Source organism: Moschus berezovskii, chromosome 9, assembly GCF_049115385.1.
Source record: "Moschus berezovskii isolate FMDL1 chromosome 9, NW_MosBer_1.0, whole genome shotgun sequence".
Lineage (NCBI taxonomy): Eukaryota > Metazoa > Chordata > Mammalia > Artiodactyla > Moschidae > Moschus > Moschus berezovskii.
Window position 1 is genome coordinate 836,656 of NC_142468.1, and position 17,276 is coordinate 853,931.

At 43.3% G+C, this 17,276-nt stretch overlaps 1 protein-coding gene across 4 annotated transcripts in view; it reads left to right on the top strand.

The window, feature by feature from the left end:
* The window catches only part of RPS6KA5 (ribosomal protein S6 kinase A5), a 189,525-nt gene that overhangs the window by 43,889 nt on the left and 128,360 nt on the right, over positions 1–17,276 (top strand). The window contains exon 1 of one of the 4 annotated variants that reach the window (XM_088839363.1): positions 5,186–5,334. The exons of the other annotated variants lie outside the window; for them this stretch is intronic. The gene's annotated coding sequence lies outside the window, so the exon portion shown is untranslated. Of the gene's footprint in view, positions 1–5,185; positions 5,335–17,276 lie in introns of those variants that run through there. 4 annotated transcript variants of the gene reach the window in all.

Here is a 17,276-nt window from a genome sequence, read left to right on the forward strand (position 1 = left end):
GCTGCTGTTTTATACCTGTCCTGTGTACAATGAAAACACCAGAAACCTTTCCTCAGAAGAGGATTCAGAGTCCCTGCTGCTGCTGCTGCTGCTAAGTCACTTCAGTCGTGTCCGACTCTGTGTGACCCCATAGACGGAAGCCCACCAGGCTCCCCCGTCCCTGGGACTCTCCAGGCAAGAACACCGGAGTGGGTTGCCATTTCCTTCTCCAATGTGTGAAAGTGAAAAGTGAAAGTGAAGTTGCTCAGTCGTGTCCGACTCTTAGCGACCCCATGGACTGCAGCCTACCAGGCTCCTCCATCCATGGGATTTTCTAGGCAATAGTACTGGAGTGGCTTGCCATTGCCTTCTCCGTCAGAGTCCCTGAGTGATGTTTATTCTACTCCTTGCCATCCTGTAACTTAAATACTGTGAAATTAATACATATTACATAAAGGGGTTAAGAGAGGGAAGAGAATAAAGATACTTGTTTTATACACACACACTTCCCCACAAACATGTTATTAGCAGGATAACGAAACAAGAAACAACATATTACTAATCAGAGAACAAAACAAGACTGACGATTACAGTCGTTATGTCTGTAGCTGGTCACGTGGTCTCATCACCACTGCCTTAAGTTGTGTCCCAGAAAGGAGCCGTAGTGTTTTTGTGACTGTCTGTATGGCACAGAACCATCTGTAAAGCAGGCCTGAGTCTTGTGTTCTCTGTCTGCTGATCTTCGGGGGCTCCCCGTGGGCCAGCGCTGCAGGCTGAGAGAGAGGGTGGTGGGGCAGGAGGGGGACACAGGCGTGTGAGCTGCCTCGTCACAGAGCATAGCTGTGCCTTCAGCACCTGCTCAGTCCCAGTTTCACGCTTGTCACTTCCTTTTGATGATGGGGTGCTGCTGTGCGCTCGTAACTTTATGAAGGGCAAACTGCTTTACCCAGAGTTTACCGGTTTAAATAGTAATCTTATTCTCCAGCACCGTCACAGAAACCCTCGCAGTAGCGTTTGGCTTAATATCTGGGCGCTCCATGGTCCAGGCAAGTTGACACATAAAATGAGCCATCATAAAGGACATCAGACGGTTGACACACCAGGAAAGGGACCACGCATGCATGCTCAGTCACTCAGTCGTGTCTGACTGTGCGACCCCGTGGACTGCAGCCCGACAGGCTCCCCTGTCCGTGGGGCTCTCCAGGCAAGAACACGAGTGGGGAGCCATTTCCTCCTCCGGGGGTCTTCCCAACACAGGGATCGACCCATGTCTCCAGCATTGGTAGGTGTTCTTTACCCCTGAGCCATCTGGGAAGCCCAAAAGGACCGTAGATTATTTTATCAATATCAAACTTTCTGAATTTGATAACTGTACTGAGCTTACTTAAGAGAATTTTTAGGAAAAGCACTCTAAACTACTAGGGTTTACTTGGTGGCTCAGACAGTAAAGAATCTGCCTACAGTGCAGGAGACCTGGGTTTTATCCTTGGGTTTGGAAGATCCCTTGGAGGAGGGCATGGCAACCTGCTCCAGTATTCTTGCCTGGAGAATCCCGTGGACATAGGAGCCTGGTGGGCCACAGCCCGTGGGGGTCACAAAGAGTCAGACATGAGTGAGCGACTGACACCTTTTTCACTCTGAACTACTAAAGTGTAGGGTGCATGATGTGTGCAAACTACTCTGAAGTTGATCATAAAAGAATAAGTTGTGTGTGTGTGTGTGTGTGAGAATGTATGAGAAAGAAGACAAATGTGGCAGAATGTTAAAAAGTAGTGATTATGAAAATGGGAATTGTCTGTTTTTGCAGCTTTGGATTTTGAAACCACTTTAAAAGCAAAAATTTAAATGATAGGGTACATTATTAAGAAGCACAAACAATCTGTACCTTTCTCATGGCAACATAATTGTGGTCATACCCTTGTCATAATTGCTCAACTTGGCATCAGGAAAATAGGATACACACTTCATCGTTGAAACAAAAAGAGGGGACACAGGGGCGCACCTGCTCTCGACCTGTAGTGTATTTGAGTACCTCCAGAGCCCTCCAGGACCTTTCTTCCAAATCACAGACGTAGGGTCAGGGCGTGGCTGTGTTGAAGTGAAAGCTGAAATGGAGGGAGGCTGGGCCAAGGCAGGATGACTTTAGTTTCTTTGATCTCCAGTGTTCATGGCATTAAATTAGACAGTTCATTATGAATTAAAATTAACATTTTTAGAAGGTGGGATTGTGCTTGAAAAATGAGTTGGCAGCAGCCCTGTGAAAGTTTATAGCTGTAAGCACAGATTCCTGCAGTCTGATACGTGATTCAAGGCTGCTGCATTTTAAGTGCTAATGGAAACCAGATTGGCACTCTTAGCAGCATGTAGTCTGGAAAATAGAAAAAGGAAAGGTGTTGATAAAGTCCTTTCTCACAATAGAATTAAAAGCAGAGGTGATAGTAGACTTCTCCAAAGATGGAGAAGCTCTAAACAGTCAGCAGAAACAAGACTGGGAAATGACTGTGACTCAGATCATGAACTCCTTATTGCCAAATTCAGACTGAAATTGAAGAAAGTAGGGAAAACCACTAGATATTCAGGTATGACCTAAATAAAATCCCTTAGGATTATACAGTGGAAGTGAGAAATAGATGCAAGGGATTAGATCTGATAGAGTGCCAGAACAACTATGGACGGAAGTCCGTGACTTTGTACGGGAGGCAGGGATCAGGACCTTCCCTAAGAAAAAGAAATGCGAAAAGGGAAAATGGCTGTCTGAGGAGGCCTCACAAATAGCTGTGGAAAGAAGAGAAGCTAAAGGTAAAGGAGAAAAGGAAAGATATACCCATTTGAATGCAGAGTTCCAGAAAATAGCAAGGAGAGATAAGAAAGCCTTCCTCAGCGATCAGTGCAAACAAATAGAAGAAAACAATATTTTGGGAAGGACTAGAGATCAAGAAAATTAGAAATACCAAGGAAACATTTCATGCAAAGATGAGCACAATTAAGGACTGAAATGGTATGGACCTAACAGAAGCAGAAGATATTGAGAAGAGGTGGCAAGAATACACAGAAAAACTATACAAAAAAGATCTTCATGATCCATATAATCACGATAGTGTGATCACTCACCTAGAGCCAGACATCCTGGAATGTGAAGTCAACTGGGCCTTAGGAAGGATCACTACAAACAAAGCTAGTGGAGGTGATAGAATTCAGCTGAGCTGTTTCAAATCCTAAAAGGTGATGCTGTGAAAGTGCTGCACTCAAGATGCCAACAAATTTGGAAAACTCAGCAGTGGCCACAGGACTGGAAAAGGTCAGTTTTCATTCCAATCCCAAAGAAAGGCAATGCCAAAGAATACTGCACAATTGCACTCATCTCACACACTAGTAAAGTAATGCTCAAAATTCTCCAAGCCAAGTTTCAACAGTATGTGACCGTGAACTTCCAGATGTTCAAGCTGGATTTAGAAAAGGCAGAGGAACCAGGGATCAAATTGCCAGCATCTGTTGGATCATGGAAAAAGCAAGAGAGTTCCAGAAAAACATCTACTTCTGCTTCATTGACTATGCCAAAGCTTTTGACTGTGTGGAGCACAACAAACTGTGGAAAATTCTTGAAGTGATGGGAATACCAGACCACCTGACCTGCCTCTTGAGAAACCTGTGTGCAGGTCAGGAAGCAACAGTTAGAACTGGACATGGAACAACAGACTGGTTCCAAATCGGGAAAGGAGTATGTCAAGGCTGTATATTGTCACCGTGCTTATTTAACTTATATGCAGAGTACATCATGAGAAATGCTGGACTAGATGAAGCACAAGCTGGAATCCAGATTGCTGGGAGAAATATCAATAACCTCAGACATGCAGATGACACCACCCTTATGGCAGAAAGTGAAGAACTAAAGAGCCTCTTGATGAAAGAGGAGAGTGAAAAAGTTGGCTTAAAGCTCAACAGTCAGAAAACTAAGATCATGGCATCCAGTCCCATCACTTCATGGCAAATAGATGGGGAAATAGTGGCAGACATTATTTGGTTCCAAATGTTGGTTTGGAATACTGGTTCCAAATATTTGGTTCTAATTTATTGGTTCCAAAATCTCTGCAGATGGTGACTGCAGCCATGAAATTAAAAGACACTTACTCCTTGGAAGGAAAGTTATGACCAACCTAGGCAGCATATTAAAAAGCAGAGATGTTCCTTTGTCAACAAAGGTCTGTCTAGTCAAGGCTATGGTTTCTCCAGTAGTCATGTATGGATTGAGAGTTGGACTATAAAGAAAGCTGAGCACCAAAGAATTGATGCTTTTGAACTGTGGTGTTGGAGAAGACTCATATAGTCCCGTGTACTATAGGAGATCCAACCAGTCCATCCCAAAGGAGATCAGTTCTGAGTGTTCATTGGAAGGACTGATGCTGAAGCTGAAACTCCTATACTTTGGCCACCTGATGGGAAAAGCTGAATCATTTGAAAAGACCCTGATGCTGGGAAAGACTGAAGGTAGGAGGAGAAGGGGACGACAGAGGATGGTTGGATGACATCACCGACTCAATGGACATGAGTTTGAGCAAGCTCCAGGAGTTGGTGATGGACAGGGAGGCCTGGCGTGCTGCGGTTCATGGGGTCGCAAAGAGTCGGACACGACTGAGAGACTGAACTGAACTGAACTCTGCAGGTTCCCAGACAGGCCGTGCTCTCCATCTTCCTGGTAGACTGTGTGCTGCCCATCGGTGCCTGGCCTCCACAGGCGTTGAGCTGGGGGAGGTGCTCCCTCGTGCTCCTCTGCTCCTCTCCCTGCCTCTCATTACTCTGCTGGGTCTGGCACCCTAGGCTGCTCCACCTGCCCGAGTGCCCGCACTGGACCCTGTGCTCCTTGATTTCAGAGTGGATCTTCTCGCCGGGCTTTGTACAGTATTGGCTGCAAATAAACATTCAGAGTGTTTCTTCAGTTAGCAGACTGTGAGATCCCCTGGAGGAGGGCATGGCAATGCATTCCAGTGTTCTTGCCTGAAGAATCCCATGGACAGAGGAGCCTAGCATGGGGTCACAAAGAGCCGGACACACCTGAAGTGACTTAGGACACAGGCACTCACAGAGTGTGGTGCCTGCGTGACAGCCTATGAATAAGCAAGGAGAAGAGAAAGGTCTTGCAGTGGGCACCAGCGTCCTGGGTGTGGCAGTGAGTGCCCTGAGGTCGCCTTCTGGTCGGGCTCGCCAGGGCTGTGAGTCGGGCTGTTAACCGGGACCGAGGGGTTCAGAGTGGAGGAAGCTGCCTGATAAGAGACAAGGGGCCCGATTTGTTGGTTTTGTTCCTAATGAGGGAGGAGCAAGAAAAGAGAATCAGAAAGCTGATGTGAGACCAGGGAACAGGTGAGATAATGGCCTCCCGAGGGGTGGGGGTGGGAGGGATCCAGGGTGTTCCTGCTTCCAGTTCCCTCTCTGTTGCTGCCATGCTTGCTGTCCTCTGCCTTCCCCAAGTCTTTGCTCAAGTCTCTTGTGCTAAGGAAGGCTTTTTGTGTGTGTTTGGGTTTTGCTTTTGTCTTTCATTCCCTCGTGACGGTAAAGCATCTGCCTACAATGTGGGAGACCCAGGTTCCATCCCTGGGTTGAGAAGATCTTCTGGAGAAGGAAATGGCAACATACTCCGGTATTCTTTTTTTTTTTAATTTATTTATTTTAATTGGAGGCTAATTACTTTACATTATTGTATTGGTACTCCGGTATTCTTGCCTGGAGAATTCCATGGACGTAGGAGCCTGGTGGGCTATAGTCCATGGGTTTGCAAAGAATTGGACACAACTGAGCGACTTCACTTTCACTTTTGTCTTTCATAAAATGCAGAAAAGGACCCAAGCCTTGCTTGGTTGGTTGCAGTTACAGAACTGCGATGACCCTCAGTGCCTCGGAGGAAGCTGAGGGTGTCTGCTGAGGACCTCATGGAGCCCTGGGCCAGGGGGCATCTGACTTGCACAGGCTGAGAGTCTGCAGGAGTCGAGCCCGTCGGTCTAGATTCTCAGGAGCTGGCAGGCCCCTGCTGGTAACGGGGATACCGCCATACACCAAAAGAGCAGAAATGAACACAAAATGTGAGTAGCTAGTATTAGCATGGTGGGGTTACAATCGTCCCATCCCTGAGCCTTTCTCTGTCACAGGTCATAATAAAAGAAAAGTTGTAAAAAGAGGAAGGTGCCCACAATGTTGTGATGTGATCTTGCTCTCACTGGTGCTTGGAAACTAGAGATGAATGTTGATGTCTTTACTACTGAAGGTGCTGGAAAGGGGAAGGCGAAACTAATTATTGAGGAATAGGGAATTTGTGCCAGGTCTGAAACTCCTTTCTTTACCAAAAACAGGAACTTTTTCATTAACTTGTTAGTTTTTGTTTCCCTCTTTTTTTTTTAATGTCTCACAAAAAAAAATCAGTTAAGTATCTGAAAATTGGCAAAGTTTTGTGTTGACCATGTTTAAGTTGTAGAAGTTGATAGTATTCTGTAGATCATAGATTTATAACAAATTATAACTTCATTATTTGTTTCATCTGCAGTAGACTAGAAGTTTCTCTGCTTCCTTTTGCATTCACAACTAAATATCAACTAAATGTTGCTTTTTATAATTGTTTTCCTTTTCTTCTGAAATGAGAAAAAGTCAGAAACCGTTGACAGGGGCATGGTATACCACTGCTGTGTCTTGTATGAATGACTGTTAAGTGTTCCTTGGCGGCAGATAGGATTCAATGTTGGATCTTTATGCTGTTTGTGTTTTCTCTTCATTCTTCGATTTCGTGCATGTAGTTGTAGTTTTAATCACAGAAGCCTGATGTAAACCCCGGTGACATTTTACCAGCTTACAGTGGGCATACAACTCAACAAGTGTGTGAAATATCTGTGTGTCCTTAATTAGTGCATTTTTCTTTTCGGGTAAAGGTATCAAGTGAAGATTGGTTTGCTTGGGGCAGCATGGAATTAGGAAGAAAGGGGAATGGTTGTGTGTTCTAATAGCTAAAGACAGAAAAGCTCAAGAGCACCACACAGCCACCTTGAGGATAGGGGTGTTCCTTCCTTGGGAGCCTGGTGTTGGAATCTGTTGATCAGGTTGTTCACAGGAAAGTGCTGGAAACCACTGCCCAATCCGGCACTGCTTTTCGGTTTTCATTTTGTCCAGGCTCTTTCTTTTTTTTTCAGTCTGTCTTTGTTGCCCATTGTTTAAACATTTTAGTTCTTTTGATTGTCGTGTGCTGTGTTCAGTCGTGCCCAACTGTTTTGCCACCCCACGGACTGCCGCCCGCCAGGCTCTGCCCGTGGGATTTTCCCAGCAAGAAGACTAGAGTGGGTTGCCGTTTCCTCCTCCAGGGGATCTTCCTGACCCGGGGACTGAACCTGCCTCTCTCACATCTCCTGCGTTGCAGGTGGAGTCTTTCCCTCTGAGCCAGTGGAGAAGCCTTCAAATCCTTCTACCCTACTCACAGTTATTTTTCGTAGACCTCACTTGATTGTCTGTTGTACGTTCTAGCCAAGCTGATTTCTGAGGCTTTTGACTCTTGTTTGAGGGCACTGCTTCTCTGGCAGAGGCCGTTTGTATCCGTTAGGAGGCTACACGCGGTCTTTGTTCCCAACCATAGCGCCTGAGCATGTCCTGTCTTCACCTCTGTCCTTTAGTCCTTCTCTCTGACCCTCTCTGGCCAGCATCCCATTGTTGATCACTTTCTGAGGACCTGCTCCCTAAAACACCCCCAGCCTTTCCCGTATTCCCTTTGTCCTTGGGCTTTCTCATTCATCTGCCTTCCAACCTGGAAAAAAGTTTCATAGGATTCTTTCCCATTTGCTCGATCCCTTCCCTTTATCTCCATTTCTTGACTAAAACTATCTGTATCCATTACTTTTCAGGATATTACTGTGTTTCTCCATCCCCACCTTTGTACCTTGACCTCCTGTGCAGACTGGAGGCTCGATTTATTTGTTTTACTCATACATCTTTCATTTGTTCATACAGTGGCAACTCAGGATCACAGGGAAGAGATTCGATGGGCTGGGTATTTGGAATGGCGGAGGTGCTGGGAAGTGTGGAACTTTCTAGAACTCTCAGGGAAGACTGCTGTCCCAGCCGCTGTGTGTGTGCTTCAACCCAGAAGCTCTCTGACCCTCAGGCCCTGTTGTTTAGGGGTCTTTATGGACGTTTCTTTACCGGCATGCTGGATTGAATAGTGGCTGTTGGTGATTAACTGTCCAGCCCATCTTCCCTCCTCTGGGGTGGGAAGGCGGGCAGAGGGTGGAGGGTGGGGCGGGGAGTCTCTGGTGTCTGGCACCAGCACCATCCCTCAGTAACTTACAAGAGACTCTTATCACTCTCAGGAGATTCCTAAGCTTTTAGGACTAAGACCAAATATATATATTTATCAGTGTATCACAGCGTGACTACCCTGATGATCAGTTTTCAACTGACATTTGTCTTTCCGTGGATTTTACACATGGTTCGTTTTCTAGCCCTTTCTCTGGCCCTTTCCTCCTTGTGTCCTAACTCTTGGTTATCATCAAGACTTGCCCTCTTTTTGTGATCTCCTGAAGCGTTTTCTTCTTAAAACTTTAGCCCTTGTCCCCTTCTAAAAACCTTGGGCATTGTAGGGGAGGAAAGAAAAATACTTTTTTCTTTATTCTTCTGAATTCTCAGCTTGGATTCCTGTAACAGAAGACAGTTAACAACAGAGAAGTATATAAATTGATTTCATGTAAGTTTTATGTTACTTGGCGGCCTTCATGAGGAAATAAAGACTTAGAGAAATGGTTAAACCTGAGATTTTTAATGTTAGGTTTGATGAAAAATGGAGCCTCATGGGAAAAGGGTGTGTGGGTAGTGAATTGGGGGAAACTTGGCAGATCCTGTTTGTTCCGATTCCTCTCTGTGTCCCTGACTTGAAAGGGAATGATGCTCCTTTCCTCTGGGTATGGGTGGAGGGCGCCCTTGCACAGGAGGGTCTGTGGCTGACTTCAGGGGAAGGTCAGAGAGTCCTTGCATGCGCTGTTTCTCAGATTCCTTCAGCTTAAAATATTCACTCTACCAGGGAACTGTGCTTTGGGGTAGCACGTGCTCTCTGTGCAGAGCTGCGGTTCCTTGTCTAGAGCTTCCCACATGATGGCCCTTGGGATGGCATGCCGTAACTTCAAAATCAGTGTTGAAACCCCAAACCTCTCCTTCCAACTTTCCCTTTTAACTTCCCCTTTCAGCAAGATGCCGTCAGTAACTACCATTCACCATAGTTTCTTATACTTTAGATACGGGGCCACCGGGGGAAAATGGAGCAGAAGTTCAGTTAGTTTATCTCTGAAAGTGGGGAGCCCTGTCCTGTTTGCTTTTGTAGCCTCAGCTCCCAGGTCAGGTGTTCAGCAGCTGCTTCTTGAAGGGAGTATTTCAGTGATTCTTTGTACACACACACTATTTTACTTGCTTGTTTTTGACCGTGCTGGGTCTTCCTTGCTGCGGGCTTTTCTCTAGTTGCGGTGCGTGAGCGTCTCATTGCCGTGGTCTGTCTGGTTGTGGGCCACGAGCACCAGGGCCCAGGGGCTTCAGGAGCTGTGGCTCCGGGGTGAGTTGCTCTGCGGCAGGGGTGCCCTCCCGGACCAGGAGCTGAAGCCTGTCTCCTGCGCCGGCAGGCGGGCTCTTCACCACTGAGCCGCCAGGGAAGCCCTGCCTCAGTGAGTCTTGGGCTCCTTTCGGTTTCTGTCAGCGCTTGGTGGGTCCTCGTCGGCACACACCGCGTCTGTTGCAGCCCCCCAGCTTTCCGCACTCGCCCCCTGCTCTGTCCACACGACAGCACGCTGCTGCTGGGTGATTTCCCTGAAGCCGCACTTCAGTCTCCTCAAGAGCTTCTCCTACTTACTGATTCAGTATTTTTGATTTAGTTAAAACTAGTCTGGCATTCTAGGTTTGGAATCGGCTCATTTCTTGTATCTATTTTTTGTCATGCTTTTATTGTTTTTCACACATGTTTCTTATAGCTAATATTCTCTGGTAGGAAAATACTTATTCCTACTTATGCTTTTGTTCCACCCCTTCTTCTGGTCCAGAATCTCCCAGCTGGTCTCTTGTTTTGGCTGGTTTAAGTTCTGTACTTGTTGACTACAGACCTAGCACTTGGTTCAGGTGTGGGGGGCACTTGGTACACGTTTCTGCAACGAGCGAGTGAGGACCGGTAATTCTCAGTAAGGCAGCTTCACGTGATGCTGGTATTCCCTTTAACATCCACAGACTCTGTAGTCTTTTCTATTAAATTCCATTTCACAGCTTATTGCAAATTTAATAAGTAAGTAATTCACTGAATAAAATCTAGTATATGAGTGCCTTAGTCGTATACCGAGAAACCGACTTGAATTGGCTTCAGAAGCATTAGTCTCTTTATTTCTACTTTAATTGTAAAAGTGCTTTTAAATTAAGCCTTTCACTTTAGCATAAGTGAATCATTGGATCTAATAAAATGATTTCAGCACATGCTGTGTGCAATTACATGTGTGCAGCTTGGCAGAAACTATGGCAACAGAATAAAAAAATGTGTTGTTACTGATTCTTTTCCTCTGTGAGAGTGGGATGTTCCAAGTTAAATATCTCACAACCTAAAAAAAAAATTATAGATTATGTGCTTTACAAATTACATTTGATAATAGAATTGCCTAGAAAGTTAAGAAGCATTTATCAATCGTTTGTGGCTAAAATCCTAGAAAAACATGCCAAAGATTAACGATAATTATCTCTGAATGGTGGGACTGTGGGGGGTTTTCAGGGTCTCTTTAGGCCTATTTATACTGTTTGTCTTCTTAAACTTTGAACATGGATTATTTTATAGTTAAAAAGAAACAAAAATGCTCTTTGAATTTGGGAGAAAAGACAATGATCTTTTTAGTCTAAATTTATTATTTTAAAAGTTAGTCATATTTTCCCACAGTGCACATATCTGCATTAATATTATAGAAGAAGCTGGAGGAATCCACTTACAGTGTAAAGAATCAAGTATTTTATAGTCATTGTATAATATAAGGTTTTTCCTTTAAGAACTATTCATCAAACTTTTCTAAAGAGAGTTTTTCTATTGAAATTTATTAGAGTTGCAGCAAACATATTTTTGAAAAATCCATTGACTTCTTGTAAAGGGTTTAGTTAAATTTAGTCTTAAAAGTGATTTCCTAACCAATAAGAATACATTATAGGATAATAACATAATCAAGAAGGAAAGGATTTTCTCTTTATAAATTTATTTAGTTTATCCTCACTATGTCTTGCAGGACCTTTCATTGTGGTGCAGATTCCTTAGTTGTTGCACGAGGCAGGTGGGCTCTTAGTCCCTCACCGGGGACTGAGCCTGTGTCCCCTGCATTTATAAGGCAGATTCTTAACCCCTGGGCCACCAGGGAAGTCCCAGGAAGGGAAGGATTTTCAGTGGGAGGGTTCCCAAAATTTTAATAAGAAAAAAAATGGTTAAAATTGTTTTGTTTTGAAACATTAAAATTATTCACACCTGTCCTTTCTAAATGATTAATGTTGTATTAATGTAAAACATCTTCAAATTCTTTTGATGCGTGAGACTACCTAAGCTGATTAATAAGAGATAGGCCTAAAGTAGACCTTGAAAAGCTTAGAAATGTTTATTGTTTTAGTGGACGTTTGCTAATATTTAATAACTCCTATGATTTGGGCATCAAAATGGACTGCAAGGAGATCAAACCAGTCCATCCTAAAGGAAACCAGTCCTGAATATTCACTGGAAGGAATGATGCTGAAGCTGAAACTACAACACTTTGGCCACCTGATGCGAAGAAATGACTCATTGGAAAAGACCCTGATGCTGGGAGGGATTGAAGGCGGGAGGAGAAGGGGACGACAGAGGATGAGATGTTCGGATGGCATCACTGACTCGATGGACATGAGTTTGAGCAGGCTCCGGGAGTTGGTGATGGGCAGGGAGGCCTGGCGTGCTGCAGTCCGTGGGGTCGCAGAGAGGCGGACACGACTGAGCGGCTGCACTGGGCTGAATGAGCGATGGTGTGACCACAGTACGCACCAACTAAGTAGCTCTTCACTGCAGTTTTGTGTTTGTTGATACTGTTTGTTGTTTTATGTATTTGTGAAGAGTTTCCATAGGCAGTGTTTCTGTGGGAAGGTAATTCTTTTACGTAGGATTTAGGAGCTGAGGATGAGATTTTGGTAATTAAGCTATTACAGCTGGAAATCCAGAAATGCCCAGAGTCTGCTCAGTCATGTTCCTTTTATCCCTCAAGAGTCATGAGGGAACTGTCTGCAAGGAACAGTAGCTGGTGGGACTGACTCAGTACCACATTGTCTGTAAAAGCTGAGCAAGCTTCCAGCAGGCCAGAGCAGAACTCTTCTTAAAAACGGCTTTGGTGCGTGTTCTTTACTAAGTGAGAACTCCTACCTCCCTCCCAGACCTGTCTAATCATAACCAGCACGTTGAACTGTGTGACTCCGAAGGTTTAGAGGGGGAAACACACAATGAGTGAACACCAGGTCCCAAGGGAACCTCCACATCCACTTGGTAACCATTATATATAGTGAAAGGAGGCCTGCAAGAGAATGGCCTTCTCAAGAGGCCAGGCCAGGAGTTTGAGGCAAAAAAGGAAGAAAGAACAGGGCTTGGGTGGAGACTGTTCTTAGCACAGAGACTCCGCTTGCTACTGCCTGTCCCCAGTCAGAGTTTTTGACTCTTGAATAATGAGTAACTTCTTTTTATCTTCAGGAAGAGCTAGACAGTCAGGCAGGGGCGTGCCTGGCACAGGTAAAGCACAATAAGAACCACCTCCTTTCGTACATGAGGAAAGGCAGTGGACAGTTCTGTCTTTGTCAGGTACAGGTCTGTTTCTGGTACAGTCTGGTCCCAGACATCCAGGTGGCCTCAGGTCACCTGACTTATCACTCTGGACTTTGCCGAGGCAGGTCGATGACTCAGAAACACAGGTTCCTTTAAGGGGCTGCTGTTCATTGCGCCTCTAGGAGGAAGTAAAATGTGTGAATATTTAAGTCTTGTTCTAATGAATGTTCGTAGCATTGCTGGGAAGGTTGAGCTCTTGCTCTTAGGTTAACAGTTTAATTAAGAGAAATATAGTTTATTTTTAGACTCTGATGCTCAAAGACTTCTGATCACAATGAAAAATAACAGAGAAATGAGAACCATTTAGACTCTTAGACTCACACGCTTGAATATATGTTTGTCATTGCTTGGATTCTGTATAGCATCATATTTTTGCTTTTATGTGTTTTGTCAACACAATGAAAAACATCTTTTTAATTAACAGTATTCCCCAATGCCTAAACGGGATAGAACCTCCAGTAGATTTGCTTCCACATGTGTGCTCACTTACCGGGTCTAACAGATATGATATAAAAGATATGAAGTTCATGATCCCTGAGATGGGCCTATATTGTATCACCTTTAAGATTTTATTTGCTCTTTGAAGTTAATTTCCAAGGGTAGTAGTTGAAGTGAAAATCAGAAACTGCTATTTTATTTGAATGTTGACTTAGGAAACCATCACTTCTTGTAGTGTCAAAATAAGACCACCTACTAGAGAATTACTTTGCAGAAAGTAACTCTGAACACTGGACTTAATAGAAAAAGCAATGTTTAAGGCACTTGAGAGCGGACAGAAACAGGCTCTTAGGGAGAGTTCACAGTTGGAGGAGGTGCCTTTTCACTAATTTTAGCTTCAGGGTGAGTATAGGTCATATTCTTTGGACTCTGATGAAAAAACAATAGTCTCTCTGGTCAGAGAAACTGGGAAACTAAAGTCAGAGAACCTTGGCCACTGAAGATAGTGGAGGAATCCCTGAAAGAGAGGAGCTTCAGAGGAGGGAGAGTCCTCAAATTTTGTGTACGAAAATTTGTGCATTTACTTCTGAACCATGCATGAATACAACAGTCTCAGAACAGCTTGACTTAAAAAATAAATCTGAAGTGGCCTAGAGCTGCCTTCTAAGAAACTGATTTGTAATTCAAGTCAGGCCAGGGAAAACCAAGATATTTGCCGGCTAAAACAAAAGAAACTCTTGCTGGAGAAAAATAACAATCTTAGAGTTTTCACAAGTTAGCATTTAAGGGTTAATGTTGAGAGTACAATAAAAATTATCCTACATAGGAAGGATCAAGAAAATGGAACGTATCCCAGGAGGAAATAAAAACTGAATCCCAGCCCGAGATGCACGAGATATTGGCAGTAGCAGACGAGAATTTTAAAGCAGCTCTTAAAACATCCTCAGTGAAATAAAGCAACATGTTCTCTGTGAGTGAAAAAGTGAAAAATCTTATCCAATAAATAGAAGCAATGAAAAAGAACCACATGGAATTTCTAGAAATGATAAATGCAATGTTTGAAATGTAAACATCTATTGGATGGAGTTAACAGTTGAATAGAGATGTTGGAAGGAAATGTAAGTGGACTTGAAGATAGAACAATGGGAATTAATGTGAAGAACAGAGAAAACGTTAGAAAAAAATGAATAGAGTCTCAGGGACCTCTTGGTATCAAACAGTCAAACATACGTGCAGTTGGAATCTTAAGAAAGTGAGGAGAAAGGGAATGGGATAAAACAAACATTTGAAAAATTAGGGCAAAAACTTCTCAAATTGGATGAAAAACAGAAACTCACAGGTATAAGATACTCTGTAAATGCCAGGTTGCTGTTGCTGCTGCTGCTAAGTCACATCAGTCATGTCTGAGTCTGTGCGACCCCATAGACGGCAGCCCACCAGGTTCCCCAGTTCCTGGGATTCTCCAGGCAAGAACACTGGAGTAGGTTGCCATTTCCTTCTCCAATGCATGAAAGTGAGAAGTGAAAGTGAAGTCGCTCAGTCATGTCTGACTCTTCGTGACCCCATGGACTGCAGCCTACCAGGCTCCTCCGTCCATGGGATTTCCCAGGCAAGAGTACTGGAGTGGGGTGCCATTACCTTCTCCGAAATGCCAGGCTAAGTGAACCCAAAGAAAGTTATATCATGTCTGGAAGCAACCTAAATGTCCATCAACAGAAGAGTGGATAAAGAAGATTTCATGCATATTTATAATGGAGTATTACTTAGTCATAAAAAAGAATGAAATAATGCCATTTGCAGCAACATGATGGACCTAGCGATTTTTTCAGGCAGAGAAGTACAAATATTATATGATATCACTTGTATGTGAAATTTAAGAAAATGGTACAAATAAATTTATTTATAAAACAGAAACAGTTATAGGTGTAGAAAAAAATCTTATGGTTACTAGGGGCAAGAGGGGGAGGGATAAATTGGGAGATTGGGATTGACATACACAGACTACTATATATAAAATAGGTAACTAATAGGATCTGTTGTATAGTACAGGGAACTCTATTCAATACTCTATAATGACCATTATGGGAAAATAATCTTAGAAAAGAGTTCAGTTCAGTCGCTCAGTCATGTCCGATTCTTTATGACCTCATAGACTGCAGCACGCCAGGCCTCCCTGTCCATCACCAGCTCCTGGAGCTTGCTCAATCTCATGTTCATTGCGTCGGTGATGCCATCCAACCGTCTCATCCTCTGTCGTCCCCTTCTCCTCCCGCCTTCAATCTTTCCCAGGATCAGGGTCTTTTCCAGTGAGTCAGTTCTTGCATCTGGTGGCCAGAGTATTGGAGTTTCAGCTTCAGCATCAGTCCTCCCAATGAATATTCAGGACTAATTTCCTTTGGGATGGACTGGTTTGATCTTCTTGCAGTCCAAGGGACTCTCATGAGTCTTCTCCAACACCACAGTTCAAAAGCATCAATTCTTCGGCTCTCAGCTTTCTTTACAGTCCAGCTCTCACATCCATACATGACTACTGGAAAAACCAGGGCTTTGACTAGATGGACCTTTGTTGACAAAGTAATCTCTCTGCTTCTTAGTATGCTCTCTAGGTTGGTCTTAGCTTTTCTTCCAAGGAGTAAGTGTCTTTTAATTTCATGGCTGCAATCACCATCTGCAGTGATTGTGGAGCCCCAAGAAAATAAAGTCTCTCACTGTTTCCATTGTTTCCCCATCTGTTTGCTGTGAAGTGATGGGACCAGATGCCATGATCTTAGTTTTCTGAATGTTGAGCTTTAAGTCAATTTTTTCACTCTCCTCTTTCACTTTCATCAAGAGGCTCTTTAGTTCTTCTTCACTTTTTGCCATAAAGGCAGTGTCATCTGCCTATCTGAGGTTATTGATATTTCTCCTGGCAATCTTGATCCCAGCTTGTGCTTCCTCCAGCCCAGTGTTCCTCATGATGTACTCTGCATATAAGTTAAATAAGCAGGGTGACAATATACAACCTTGGCGTACTCCTTTTCCTATTTGGGACCAGTCCGTTGTTCCATGTCCAGTTCTAACTGTTGTTTCTTGACCTGCATACAGATTTCTCAGGAGGTAGAAAAGAGTAGTTATGTGTATTTGTATCTGATTCACTTTTGGGTACAGCAGAAAGTAGCACAACATTGCAAATCAACAGTACTCCAATAAAAATAAAAATTAAAATAAAAAGGACACATCATGGCAAAACTGTTGAAAGCCAAAGATAAAAGCAATGTCGAAAGCAGTAAGAGAAAAATCACGTTTCAGACAGAGAAGCAATAATCCCCGTAATGACTAACTTTTACTTTATAAACCAGAAGAGTGGAAGGACATGTTTAAAGTGCTGGAAACAAAGGGAAAAAAGCCTGCAATGAAGTATTCTCTGTCAAAGGAAAATATCCTTCAGGAATGAAGATGATTCTGGTGGTGATGATGGCACAACCTTGTGAACACACTAAAAACCACTGAATTATATTCTTTAAAAGGATGAATTTATGATATGTTAATTATGTTTCAATAAAAATTTAAATCAAGGTAAAAGAATGTCTCTTTCAGATAAAGTAAAACTCAGAAAATTCATCACTGGCCCTACAAGAAATGTCAAAGGATGTCCTTCAAGGCTGAAGAAAAGTGGTACCAGATAGAACTTTGAATCCTTGAAAAAGAAAGGTCATCAGAAACTATAAGTATCTAGAGAAGTGCAGAAGCCTTTCTTGGTATTCTTTATTTCTTTATAAATTATATAAGCAAAACTCGTAACACTGTGAAGTTTGTAACATACGTGGAAGATATTATAAATCCCATATGATGTGTAGTGGCTATACCAGGAAGGATGTTGAAAGTTTGTGTATTTCATGTGAAATGGCACTTTTTTCAATTGCCAGAGATGTGTGAATAGTTAGAGATATATATTGTACTCCTTAGAGCAATAACTACACAAATAATGAAGAGAAGTAAAGCTAAAATGTGAGTGTGAGTGTGAAAA